At 36.8% G+C, this 14,588-nt stretch overlaps 1 long non-coding RNA gene across 6 annotated transcripts; it reads left to right on the top strand.

Annotated features, from left to right (window-relative positions):
- Nucleotides 1–884: 884 nt before the first annotated feature.
- LOC144419841 (uncharacterized) lies at nt 885–12,623 on the top strand. 6 transcript variants are annotated; one of them, XR_013474300.1, is made up of 6 exons: nt 885–936; nt 6,840–6,968; nt 8,028–8,140; nt 9,931–10,163; nt 10,804–10,998; nt 11,389–12,623. It is a non-coding gene; the product is annotated as an uncharacterized LOC144419841 (long non-coding RNA). The 6 variants fall into 6 exon arrangements; XR_013474304.1 differs by lacking the exon at nt 885–936 and adding an exon at nt 6,015–6,428; XR_013474303.1 differs by lacking the exon at nt 885–936 and adding an exon at nt 6,015–6,428 and having other exon boundaries at nt 8,028–8,149.
- Nucleotides 12,624–14,588: the final 1,965 nt, after the last annotated feature.

Below are 14,588 nucleotides of genomic sequence, written 5' to 3'. Positions count from 1 at the left end.
ATGACAAATGCAATCACCAAAAAAGCGGGGCATAAGACAGCGATGTCCTCTGAGTATGTTGCTCTATGCAATAAGCATCGAGCCCCTGGCAAGATCTGTGCAGATGAATACAAACATCCACGGTATCAAACTGGGTAAGTACGAAACTGGGTAAGGTCCATATCGTGTTGAATGATAGGAAATAGGAATCCCGTGAGAATAGTTATGGACGAAAAGATCGCCTCCGCACCAATGGCCAAGTACGGCTCTGATTCAACGTATTTTTCATACAATAATTTTACACGAATGTACTGAACAGTACCGGTATCTAAAGTTGCTCAAACACTCCCAAAATTAGTAACAAAGTATGAAAATAATGTTTGGGGTCAAAGGTCAAACGTCCATTTTGCTCTAATTTGACGTATTTTTTATCCATTAATTCTGCGTAAAAACACTACCAAAATTAATGACAAAGTATGTCCATTTTGCTCTGGTTCAACGTATTTTTTATCCAATAATTTTACGCGGATGTACTGAACAGTACCGGTATCCAAAGTCGCACAAACACTCTCAAAATTAGCGACAAACTGTAGAAATAATGTTTGGGGTCAAAGGTCAAACGTCCATTTTTTCTCTGATTCAACGTATTTTTTATCCGATACCGGTAATTTTACGCGGATGTATTGAGAGGTATCTGATGTCAAAGTCAGTTGCACGCGAGTGCAGTTGTTTTGCACGTCGTGAGCTATAATTGCACGCCAGGAATTCTTATTTGCACGCGGGAATTTCTGATTGCACGCCCGATTTCTCGTTCAAAAAGGCCATGAAATCCAGACTGGTCAGTGGGTCGAGGACAGTTTTAAGTGTCTTTAACGGAGTCGTGAGGCTCCGTACGGAGCACTTTGAGAACCCAAAGTCTACGTAGTAGGATATAACAATGCGAACAACTAAGTACCGGTAACGAATGTTTCTCTGACTTTTGATCTCTCGCACAACCTGAACACTGTATGGTTACCAGGTTAGGGTTCAGAATGGGCTTGCACGTAATTTACGGAATTACGGAATTATGGAATTATTTTGAGTTACGGAAGCGAAGTTACGAATTACGTAAAGTCGTAATTATTGGTCGAGAGCTTTTGCGATTGAAACGAGCTCTCTTCAGAGCAGTCAATTCCGTCGATTGTAAAAAATTAAAGTTGAAGTAAAAGGTGTTAGAGTTCCGGTATTCGCAGCCGTTTTTCTCTCTCTTGTTAGGCAGATGGGGAAGGCATAACGCGTCATTTACTAACCTTGTATCAACTTATCTAGGATGGCCAATGTACATATTAACCGTAGATAAGGAATAGATGTGTGTTGAAACCGATGGACGTCAACACACCTGGTTTCAACTTCTTCGGGTGAAATGATTGAAGAATGATTTAATGTAAAATGAAGCATGGAATTCGGAATATCGTCAATAAGTCGGCATCAATAATTATTATAAAATGCTAACTAAGTAGTAAAGTCGGATATTGTAAAAAACGGTGAAATAACAAGTCTTCGTCGCGAGGCAAGCGAAAGTATAATCAAACGAGAGAATACGCTTGTAGTTGATTAATAAATTAGCAACCCGGAATTTTTATTTAATACGAAAGTCGTATTAATACGTTAATACGATTTTAAAAAAGTGAACTATCGTTTCTTAAATATATTACCAGTGTTGGTAATGATAAAATTGATCGCATAAAATTTGGTGATAAAGTGGATAAAAAAAATCAAAGCTAATACAAAAGATTAAAATCAGAATAAAATTATTTTGAATTCACTCCTTGATATTTGTCTTTAACATCTGTCGCCGGCGTGTAGTACTGCCGGGAATATGAAAACCAAACTTCGATGTCCCATTCGGAAACGAAGTGGATTAAATTGGTTGTTATGATAGGTTTAAATGCGTGAAAAAAATATCGCAATTACGGGGTCATTACGTAATCGATTTAGCCGTAATTACGGAATTGATTTTTGTCAATTACGTGCAAGCCTAGTTCAGAATGTGCGTCATCTTGGACCGAATACTTTAAATCCACTTGTAAAAAAAAATTGCTCAACATTACTCCACACCCACCTGGGTATCATTATATATGTCATATACATTATATCTAAACAATAAAAAAAAACTTTATGTCCCAAAACAATAAGGCCCGATTCTGCCGGACTATCTTATCCAAAATGTATAGTTTACAAAAAAACAAATTAAAATATAAACCTCACTGATAAATGGTGGCACAATACAAAATACACCCATATAATGTGCACGTAAATTAATATGTCCGTTTTTGCTTGTCTAAAGCCCTGCTTAGAGTGATATCGCGTAACGCCATATTAATATTGTAGCCCAATACATGATCTATGGCTGGACATAATATAACAAGTCCCTCCTTATGTGTGTGTGGTAGGGAGGCCGCTGCCGCCCTCACTGAGTTTGTTAACGTAGTCGCAGACGCCATTACGGGTGATCAGCTCTATTTTGTTACTGTGACGTCGCATTGGCGTAATTTTTTGATGACGAAGTCAGGTGAGGGTCAGGAATATTATATGCAAAAATTGTTACGCTAAGTTAACTATAGGTAATTGAGGTACAAAACTACATCCATAGGTGTCATTACGAATATCGTCGCTATTATTGGGCAAGCTCTATTTCGTTATTGTGAATTCGCATTGACGTAATTTTTTGATGACGAAATCAGGTGAGGGTCAGGATTATTATATGCGAAAACTGTTACGCTAAGTTAACTAGAAGTTATTGAGGTACGAAACTACAGCCATAGGTGTCATTACTAGTGATCGTCGCTATTATCGGGCAAGCGTTATTTCGTGATTGTGACGTTGCAGTGACGTAATTTTTGGATGACGAAGTCAGGTGAGGGTCAGGAATGGTATATGCAAAAATTGTTACGCTAAGTTAACTAGAAGTTATTGTGGTAAGAAACTACACCCATAGCGGACACACAGGCGTATTTATCACGATTGCATTATGGTCGCTATTATTGGGCAAGCTCTATTTCGTTATTGTGAATTCGCATTGACGTAATTTTTTGATGACGAAATCAGGTGAGGGTCAGGAATATTATATGCGAAAACTGTGACGCTAAGTTAACTAGAAGTTATTGAGGTACGAAACTACATCCATAGGTGCCATTACGAATAACGTCGCTATTATTGGGCAAGCTCTATTTCGTTATTGTGACGTTGCAGTGACGTAATTATTGGATGACGAAGTCGGGTGAGGGTCAGGAATATTATATACAAAAATTGTTACGCTAAGCCTAATAGAAGTTATTGAGGTACGAAACTACACCCATAGCGGATACACAGGCGTATTTATCGCGATTGCATTATGGTCGCTATTATTGCGCAAGCTCGATTTCGTTATTGTGACATCGCATTGACGTAATTTTTGGATGACGAAGTCAGGTGAGGGTCAGGAATGATATATGCAAAAATTGTTACGCTAAATTAACTAGAAGTTATTGAGGTAAGAAACTACACCCATAGCGGACACACAGGCGTATTTATCACGATTGCCTTATGGTCGCTATTATCAGGCAAGCTCTATTTCGTTATTGTGAATTCGCATTGACGTAATTTTTTGATGACGAAGTCAGGTGAGGGTCAGGAATATTATATACAAAACTTGTTACGCTAAGTTAACTAGAAGTAATTGAGGTACGAAACTACATCCATATGTGTCATTACTAGTAATCGTCGCTATTATTGGACAAGCGTTATTTCGTGATTGTGACGTTGCAGTGACGTAATTTTTGGATGACGAAGTCAGGTGAGGGTCAGGAATCATATATACAAAAATTTTTACGCTAAGCCTAATAGAAGGTATTGAGGTATGAAACTACACCCATAGCGGACAGACAGGCGTATTTAACACGATTGCATTATGGTCGCTATTATTAGGCAAGCTCTATTTCGTTATTGTGAAGTCGCATTGACGTAATTTTTGGATGATGAAGTCAGGTGAGGGTCAGAAATATTATATGCAAAAATTGTTACGCTAAGATAATTAAAAGTTATTGAGGTAAGAAACTACATCCATAGGTGGCATTACCAGTAATCGTCGCTATTATTAGGCAAGCTCTATTTCGTTATTGTGACGTCGTATTGGCGTAGTTTTTTGATGATTAAATCAGATGAGGGTCAGGAATATTACGTGCAAAAATTGTTACGCTAAGTTAACTAGAAGTTATTGAGGTACGAAACTACACCCATACCGGACACACAGGCGTATTTATCACGATTGCATTATGGTCGCTATTATTGCGCAAGCTCGATTTCGTTATTGTGACATCGCATTGACGTAATTTTTGGATGACGAAGTCAGGTGAGGGTCAGGAATGATATATGCAAAAATTGTTACGCTAAATTAACTAGAAGTTATTGAGGTAAGAAACTACACCCATAGCGGACACACAGGCGTATTTATCACGATTGCATTATGGTCGCTATTATCAGGCAAGCTCTATTTCGTTATTGTGAATTCGCATTGACGTAATTTTTTGATGACGAAGTCAGGTGAGGGTCAGGAATATTATATACAAAACTTGTTACGCTAAGTTAACTAGAAGTAATTGAGGTACGAAACTACATCCATATGTGTCATTACTAGTAATCGTCGCTATTATTGGACAAGCGTTATTTCGTGATTGTGACGTTGCAGTGACGTAATTTTTGGATGACGAAGTCAGGTGAGGGTCAGGAATCATATATACAAAAATTTTTACGCTAAGCCTAATAGAAGGTATTGAGGTATGAAACTACACCCATAGCGGACAGACAGGCGTATTTAACACGTTTGCATTATGGTCGCTATTATTAGGCAAGCTCTATTTCGTTATTGTGAAGTCGCATTGACGTAATTTTTGGATGATGAAGTCAGGTGAGGGTCAGAAATATTATATGCAAAAATTGTTACGCTAAGATAATTAAACGTTATTGAGGTAAGAAACTACATCCATAGGTGGCATTACCAGTAATCGTCGCTATTATTAGGCAAGCTCTATTTCGTTATTGTGACGTCGAATTGACGTAATTTTTTGATGATTAAATCAGATGAGGGTCAGGAATATTACGTGCAAAAATTGTTACGCTAAGTTAACTAGAAGTTATTGAGGTACGAAACTACACCCATACCGGACACGCAGGCGTATTTATCACGATTGCATTATGGTCGCTATTATTGCGCAAGCTCGATTTCGTTATTGTGACATCGCATTGACGTAATTTCTGGATGACGAAGTCAGGTGAGGGTCAGGAATGATATATGCAAAAATTGTTACGCTAAGATAAGTATAAGTTATCGAGGTAAGAAACTACATCCATTGCGCTAAGGCAAATTAATATCTCGGTTTCTGCTTGTCTAAAGCCTTGCATAGAGTGAAAGCGTTCCACGTCCTATTAATAAAATGTGGCCCAATACATGATCAGTCTCTGGATATTAAATAACAAGTCTTTATGTCTGCGGCACCTAACCTCAATCATTGGGTGAATTAAATGTTCTTTCTGCTTGTCTAAAGCCTTGGTTAGAGTTGTATCGTATAACGCTCTATTTTAGATTGTAGCACGATACATGAGCTATTGCTGGACAGAAATTGGTCAGAATGGGATATCGTGAACGTTCCTTGGCGACAATTTAGTCGCTTGTGATTCTTGTTTATTTTGAGCTCTGTACAACGACCCCGATAAGAGAGAGGTCGCTGACGTATTGAGTTTGTTGACATACTCGTAGGCGCCATTACGGGTGACCGTCGCTATACTTTGGCAGGCTGTATTTCGTTATTGTGACGTCGCAGTGACGTAATTTTTGGATGACGTCATCAGGTAGGGGTCAGGAATCATATATCCGAAAATTGTTACGCCACGCCCACTAGAAGTTATTCAGGTAAGAAAGTACATGAGACCCTTTAATTCTTCCTCTTTACACTCTACCATTGCAAAAATATTGGTACTTTTCTCAAGAATGGTTTTGCGAGTTTAGGACTCATATTTACCAAAACACAACTAAAATCTAACAAATAACACGCGAAAACCGACAAAACGAGGTAATATCACAACCACGAGAGACTGTCTGAATGGCAAAAGTATCTGAGCGCTTCTGAAACATTTATTGTTACTTCAATTTTGCACTTATGCTGATTGGTCAATGTTACGTCAGTAAATAAGGAAGTGTATACTCGGGGAAACATTCATAAAATATAATCAGATATTTATAAAGTTGTTATACATAAATACCTTGCACAGACGCGATTCTCATATTTATGGAAAATTTAAATTGTTTCGCGACCCAGAGCGGAGGACTCCGCGACCCAAATTTGGGTCGCGACCCCGTAGTTGCGGACCCCTGCTCTAGAACACTGGTTCTCAACCAGTGGGCCATGGCCTCTGGTCCACAGGAACATTTAAAGGTGGGCCATAGACCTATTAAAAATTGCTAGAGTTGCTGATAAAGTTGGTTAAATTTGATGGTAGTAGCAATGGATGCATAGTTAATGCTTTTTGCTGATTTTCATACCGTCTCGAATGGAGCCCAAACTGACTTTGCTTCAAGCTTGTTGATCACCAAACTTGCACACCTCCGTTGTGTCACCCAACCCGCAGGATCGCTCTTCTTGATTGAGAATTTACTCTAATCTTTATTATTCAAAGAATCAATAACACTTACTAACTTGGTGAAGCTTTTTAGGAATCTGCCCTAATATGGATGACAAATTAAATGTCATCTACAGTATCACAGTATTAAGGAAGCTTGATAACTATTGTTCATTGCAGCTTGATAAAAATACTCTCACATTCGATTAATCTTCTGTATTTCACAGTTCAACAGCAGCATAATTTGGGATCTCAGCGAGCATCCAGTCTATCAGATCTTGCTGCAACGGATCCTTCTGTGCAAAGTATGATGGAAAAGAGTTTATGGGATGCTGATGCAGGCATTACGTTATCAGGTAGATGTTGTTTGTTGCTCTTACTATTAACAGGGCAACTCATACAATCTAAAAATTTCTTAATTACTTCAATGAAAATAAAAACAAAATTTGTTTGAGTATGTTGTAAGCCTACCCAAAAGTTATGTTCCCTCTAGAACAGGGTTGTGCAACCTGTGGCCTGCGGGCCAAATGCGGCCCACAAGGGAAATTGTGTCACGGAAAAGTGCCAATTTTGAATGGTGTGCTGCCTGCGGAACGAGTTTTCAATTTAGTTTAATCTGGTATGTGCGAGTAATTACAATCCCTTTCCCTTGCAAAGCCAACACTTGAGTTCAATTTATTATCTATGCCTATGATAACAATGCTCTCACAGATAGCTTGTGCAAAACAAACAACTGAAATTTTATTGTGCATGCAACTACTGGAAAGCCTATGTTAAATGAAGGTTCGGCCAACGGTTTTACCCAGATATTTGTATCTGGCCCTCTTGTATAAGCAATTGCACACCCCTGTTTTAAAATATGAATTTTTTGCAACATTATCATGTAAAATTAAAATAGCTTAAGGAGTGTTACGGTACTACTTGGGAACTGACGTAAATGTGATGAAAAAAAAGAGATGCTTTTGATCGATGTTATGACAATGCCACTGTTTCATGCAATCATCTATGTTATCTGGATATTATTTTCTATTAAATTGAATTTTTTTTTTTCAAAATTGATCCAAATCGCTTTGATTTATTAAAATTCTGAAACTTACATCGCTGATGCTGGTAAACAGCTCGTTTGGTGCTTCATAAGTGTGTGTACTAATATGGAGGGAACTAATTTTGTTTGCCTACTTTACATCGAGTTGTATAAAGGGACGAAGGCTATGGGCAGTGGGTATATTCACTTGGCTAACACAGACAGTCCCCGAACTCGTAATCGAACTAAAATAAAAAAATTGGAATAAAATTATGGCCTAACTCTAACCTGGTACACACACTACGTGAGTACAGCTCTTTTAATATGCATAGTGACGACATCACAAAATTCATCAGTTTTAAATAGATTTTTTGATATGTTATTACCACAGGTGCCAACAAATACAGAAATATTAACCCAGCTGGTCAATCTCAGGCATTGGCTGAACAAAGCAAAGAACTTCTGCAAGAAAGCAAAGCCAAACATCAAGCCATGGTGGCTCAGGTAGCACGGGTGAAAATGATTTCTACTAATTTCAATAATTCTTTTTTTATTAATTTATATTAATTAAAAGACCTGTCTTGCATAGTATTTTGTTGTGTTCAGTTTTAATTGCATAATAATACATACTAATTTTTAAATAATTTTTCGTTCAATTATAAAGAGTACAGCGCTTTTACGGGTGGCACGATGACGTAGCAGTTAAAGCTTTAGGCGTAATTGTGCTGGCATTGTAAATTACATATCTTGGGTACAAATCCCATGCCCCCACTTCACCCAGGGTGTAATAAGTAGAGTGAGCGGCGCTCCAGAAGTGTGTGTACCATTATGGAGGTAAATAATTTTGTTCGCCTACTCCACATCAAGTTGTGTAAAGGGACTGAAACCTATTGGCAGAGGATATATTGACCTGGCAAACAAACAGTCCCGAACTTAAAATAATGAAGATTGTAATAAAAATAATTCCCTAATTTTAACCTGGTACACATACTACTGGAGTACCGGCTAGGCAATGGCGAACCGGTAAGGTGCCGGTTCTGCCAAATAATAGTAGCTTCGAGCATATTAGATATCAGCATCTGCTTGTATAAAACCAGCAAAAGGACGTGAAAAATATATAATCAACAGATTACTTTCACATGGTTCATGATTTACAGGTTATTGATGGGTGGAGAGGAGAGACAGATATTAAGGTTAATAATGCAGGAAATTTTTACGATGAAGAAAGTTTTATTTCAAGTGGAGTTCAGTGCATTGAGCCACAGAGGAAAAATTTCCTCGATTCTTTAATGTGTGGATGGGATGAGGAAGAATGTGAAGAAACCACAGAGGATCAATGTTCAAAATTGTGCTTAATAGAAACAGTTTCAGCTTATAGATGGGAATCACCAAGAAACAATTCACCAGAAAAAAGTCTTTTCTATTACAGACTTGTAGAATCTTATGTTCCATTAAAATATTCCGTCACCAAATTTTGCCCATGCAGTAAAAAAGCAGTTGATGATTCTAAAGCTAGTTTGCCATCATCAAGTGAGAAAGGTTCCTTGACGGAAGATTGTAGACCGAAAGTTAAATCATGTATTAACCATGACTGCAAAGATATGAATGAAAAAGACCTAGTCAAGGGGAACGGTAGCATGCCAATTTCGATCATAAACGCCAAATCAGGCCAAAATCAAGAGTAGAAAATGTTTGGAATTCATACCATAAAACTGGTTCAAACAGTAGCAATCCATCCGCAAAATCATCGAAATCTCTAAAAAAAAATTCCAGAGAAAGTTCGGACAAATCATCGAATGAATTGAGCCTTGATACGTCTTCAAGTACAATGGTATATAAGAATGCCCTAGACTGGGCAAAAACGGGAGACAATCATACTGTACAAAACGCTATATCAGGCATCAAAGGAATGTTTAAGGCAGGAGAACTACCTTGTAAAAGATGGAGATATCAGAATTCATGCGCAGGTTCCATAAGAACAGCAGAGAGCTGTAGGAAAAACAAAAAGGAAGTTGTTAATAGTAACAAAGAAAGAAAAGCTACCCAAGAAAAAACAGTTAAGAGAAAGGTGAATGTATTTGGGATTTCCACTACAGAGAACTAGAAGCTGTAATTTAAAACTAGTATCGGTAATATTTGTGCTGTGTTGTAATTTATTAAATTCATTGCTGTTGTAATTGTTTTTTTTTGCTAAAAAATCTTGGTTGAATTGAAATATATCATTGTTTTTTGTTTTTTTTCCAACCTGTATTGCCGTTTATTACTTTTTTAACAAGTTTTTGCATCACATGCAGGCACATAACATGGTTTAGATGGGAGTTGATGCAAAATCACAACACGTATATGAGAACAGATGACTCATACTCACTCAGACATCGTCCAAATTCAGCCTCATCAATAGCTCATAAACTGTCATCTTCAGCGAATGCATCTACCAATAATAGTTCTTGACCACCCCAGGTGCCATGACCACCAGAAAAACCTAAACCTGTTGAAAGAGTTGTTCCTACTGTGAGAAAACAATTAGGTGAGTTCTCTCATTATCATTGATGGAGTAGAAGTGTATAAGTTTTGAAATCCCAACTAACATCAGTTAATAATGCCTGGCAGTGGAGTCTGGTCACTGGTCAGAGTTTGGTGTTTTTGTTGATATTGGAGTCAAAGCTGTATTTCAATTTCACGTTGAAAATTGTTTCAATTGTAGCATAGTATAGTATTCTAGTATGTGTCTAATTTTGAGTAGGCTGCGTTTGGACTCAACTTGTGTGCAAAGTTTGATTAGGAATGGGGCAACAAATTGGCTTTTTTAATTTTGCAGATCTGTTCTTATTAGGAATCAATTTCACACACTATATTTACATTATCTAGAATTATTACATTATTCGTAGATGAGAACAGAATCTCCAACTTTAAAATTTCCCTCAAGTAAATTGAATTATGTCATGATTCTCCTCGTAAATACAAAAAAATGGATGATACAGTAATAAATGAATTTCCATTAACAATTTCTGAAGAAACTTCTGCTTTTTTTGTTTGATTACCATATTTATTTCACAATTTGACTTGTTTTCAGAATTTTTTCGTAGATTTCAATAATATCTTGTGATATTATATTTGCTTGTGTGTTGTGTTTTTATTGGTTTGCATTGCTTATTGTTTTTGAATAGGAAATACTAAAATCACTCGAACGGGAAGTCACCCAATGTTGACGGGTTTGTCCCCAAATCCTTCTACTATGACAGTGAATGATGATAGCCTTCAACTTGACTTTTACAACAGTTTCAAATATGACAACTCGACAGGATCAACTAGTATCGTAGAGAAACCACAAGAGTATCACACTGTGGGAAATACAAATGGTGGTAAGTTGTTTTGTAATAGCTTTAGTAAGAAAGCAAGTTGGATTACAAATTCCGATGTAAAATAAAGGTTCTTACGCTATTATTGAGTTATAGTGTAAAGGAGGGTTTCCCAAACTGGGGTCCATGAACCCTTAGGGGTCGGTGATGACTGCACAGGGGGTCCGCAAAGATATTGAAAGAGTCCTAAACATGGATACAAATGGATTGTAATCTTATCAAATTTCTGTTAGTTTTATTTCGTTTTAAAGTATCTCAAAATTTATTTATATATAAGTTCTAAAATTCTAATAAATTCTACTAGTTAAATTTGAGTCTGTGATATTTCTTACTGTTCTTCATGAGAATATCATGAATTTTTAAAGTGCTATAATAAATAATCATTTTTTTTAGCTGTAAATGTTGTATCAAGACCATCCAGTGCCAAACGACCGACTTGGAAACCTTGAACCAATTTCTACTTCATCTGTGTGTTCTATTCAGATAATGACATCAAAGATTTGTTCTGTATCGATTCGATTCTTATTTTTATTCCAAATGTTATGCAATACGATATTCAACAATATCAAAGTGAAATGCTGAACCAAACTAATTTTAACCATATTAAGTATTAAATTTTATATAGATATTATTAACCACTATTATTTTTTATTTTCATTATTAGAAACTGGTATTTCATTTATTACATATATAGCACATTAATTCTGTTCCTGATGTTTAGTAGTATTGCTAAATTAACTGATGCTCTCATATTGTTTGAATAGACTATTAGTCTTTGAAAGCATCATTTAGTTTATTGGTGCTCTATGTTCTCGCTTAATTAAAACAATACATAACAAGATAAAGAAGGTTGATAGAAAATTAATGAAATTTCACCCGCTTTTGACACTTTCAGAGATTCTAGCATTGTTTCTGTAAAGCAACAGCACTGTGATTTCTCTAAAGTGATGAACTGCTGTATTACCAGTAACTTGAAATGTTCTACGTTTTTGTACTTATCACATTTGTTTCTAGATGTTTTTAACTCTTGTATACTACTTTATTGTATTCTTCGCTGTAATTACCTATATTAATCTGCAAATTCTCTTACTAAATATTTGTTTTATAGGATTTATACCAATGTGAGTACATTACACCTTTTATACCTGTCGAAATTGATTTTCCTATTATGCCAAACTGTGGTTACTATTTCTGTTTTTTCCCCTTTTTTCTCGCTTGGTGAACATACTTAATTGTATAATTTATATTATAGTGGCAAAATGTTATTTGGTCTATAACATTGAAGAGCTGTACTTAAGACTATCAAATTTTTACATTTATTTGAATGTTTTGCGTCATTGTTTTTTGTATTGTACTAATACCAGTTAACATTGTTTGCTGCATTTAGTGAGAAAGAAATCTTTTTCAGTGATTCAGTGAGCAACATTTTTGCTACACCAAGATAATTTATCAATGCAATCTGGTAAACAAATATTAGCAAGTATTGCTCATGAATTCTGTTTCTTTTCAGTACAATATACATGTAGGCTCATGGACGAGTTTTAGTAGTAAATTGAAAGTGAAATGCCCACTTCTGAAAGAGATTTCAAACTACATGCTTGGATTTGATTATATATTATTCATATTTACATTCTTCACGAGTGAATCTTCTATTGCAACGTTGTCGAATTGTCAGTCAGACAATTGAAGTGCCCAGTGAACTTAAAACATTTAGCATTTTAGCGAGTTATGAAGACGAACCCAGCGCATTCATACATTATGGGTGGGTTAAGCATCATCCAACTCACTAGGAGTGGCTCGTCATTATATATATAGCAGGGATGGCGAACCACTGACCCGTTTGTGACCCACCGCGTTTTATTCGTGACCCACCAAGGCACGAATAAAATAAAAATACCAACATATCAGTGATGAAGTTTGATAAAACCCGCCTTAAATTAATCCTGCAAAAACTAAACTATTATAATGTAGGGGAAGGTGGGGCACGTTGGGATATGGGGCGTCCCCGCGAACGGACAACGGACGGGTAGAGCGGCCCAAGCTATGAGGTGAAATTGGTTTTGGGAGGTTGAAACTAAAATTTCACCGTTTCAGTTTTTTCTTTTTTCTACTGTAGCCTTCCCAACATGACAAACCACCGTCTGATATTTTTCAGCTCTAGTCCACTGTAAAATATTCATAACGTTGGCGAGTGGATGTGCCTTCCGAATTTCGCCGTGGGATGGTCTGAAAATATTTGTTTCCTATGGGGAACAATGGACCTGGGTTCAGTGGGACATGCCCTACAGGGCACAATTCGACAGTGTTTGATACAATAAGTGCTTAGAGACCTAGAGATGCGTTATATTTTGTGTAGTATTATGGTTTCTTTCGACCCATGGCCCAATATGGAATATATTCGAGAATCAATAATATTTCCACATTTAGATTCCCGGAAGGAAATAATCAGTTTTATTTGCAAAATTTTTTGTCCAAATATCTGAACTATTCCAGTTGAACATTGATTTAAAAAATATTAAATCTTCAAATTCGAAGTCTCTCTGTTCTTTAGACGATTATGCTGATTAAGTGCTTATTTTTGAGGGCATACTTCGTTGAATTTTGGCAGACTGACCCATTGTGCCCCAGAGTCTGTTCGAATGTGCCCCACAAGTGGGGTACAGTGGAACACTTGACAGACGATTTTCAAAGCATTTTGGTAATAAAATGTGTGTCGCAAGGAAATTTCTTAGTCGCTGAATAAAAACTACATTTTTCCCTCTATGCATTAGTCCCGCCAACTTAAGTGAATATGCTGAATTAACGGCTCAAAATATGCAAAAGAAAAAAAGTGTCCCAACCTTCCCCACTTTCCCCTACCGTCAGTTGGGCAGTCAGGACTGCGATCGCTCATATTCAAAATTTCAATTTCCTGGCCGGTATGGTAATTTAAAAAAAAACTAATTTTGGACCTCCTGAAGTATGCGCACCAAGATGGCGCACAACCTGAACTCTGGTCGTGTACCAGGTCAGGGTTCAGGTTGTGCGACATCTTGGTGCGCAGACTTCCGGAGTACCCTGAATTTGGACGCATGTCCGCACCGCTATGCACAGTACTGTTATCAGCTATTGGCTTTGACATCGTTTATCACATAACAATGCAATTGATGTTCATTTCTCTCAACGTCTTGTCACTTTCCTTTCGAAAGTGCATCTGCAGAATGTTTTAGGGGTTATACGGGGTTATACGAGAACTAGATGCTACTTTGCATTTTATTAGTTTCTCGCTTACAATGCCGTTGAAAAAACAAAATCTTTCAGACTTGAAATAAAAACGTAGAAATCTGAAAATAACAATGAAGCAGTGTAAAAGTGCATTAATGTGGTTCAAAGCTGATCGAAAAATATAACTCTATCAGAGTGGAATTCCCTTCAAACTCTTTGAAAAGTAATTTGCTAAATCATCCTAAACGTTTTTGGTAATTCATATGCGTGTTTTCGTTGTCTAATTTCATAAAATCGAGTGCCATCCCTGTTAAAAGTGCTGCATAAGTGAAGCCCAAAACTACACCTACATCAACAGAATCTTATAAGATTTGTTTCTCCCGGAAATT

The sequence above is a fragment of the Styela clava genome, chromosome 2, assembly GCF_964204865.1.
Source record: "Styela clava chromosome 2, kaStyClav1.hap1.2, whole genome shotgun sequence".
In the NCBI taxonomy this organism is placed as follows: Eukaryota; Metazoa; Chordata; class Ascidiacea; order Stolidobranchia; family Styelidae; genus Styela; species Styela clava.
This window is presented reverse-complemented; position numbering and strand designations above follow the sequence as displayed.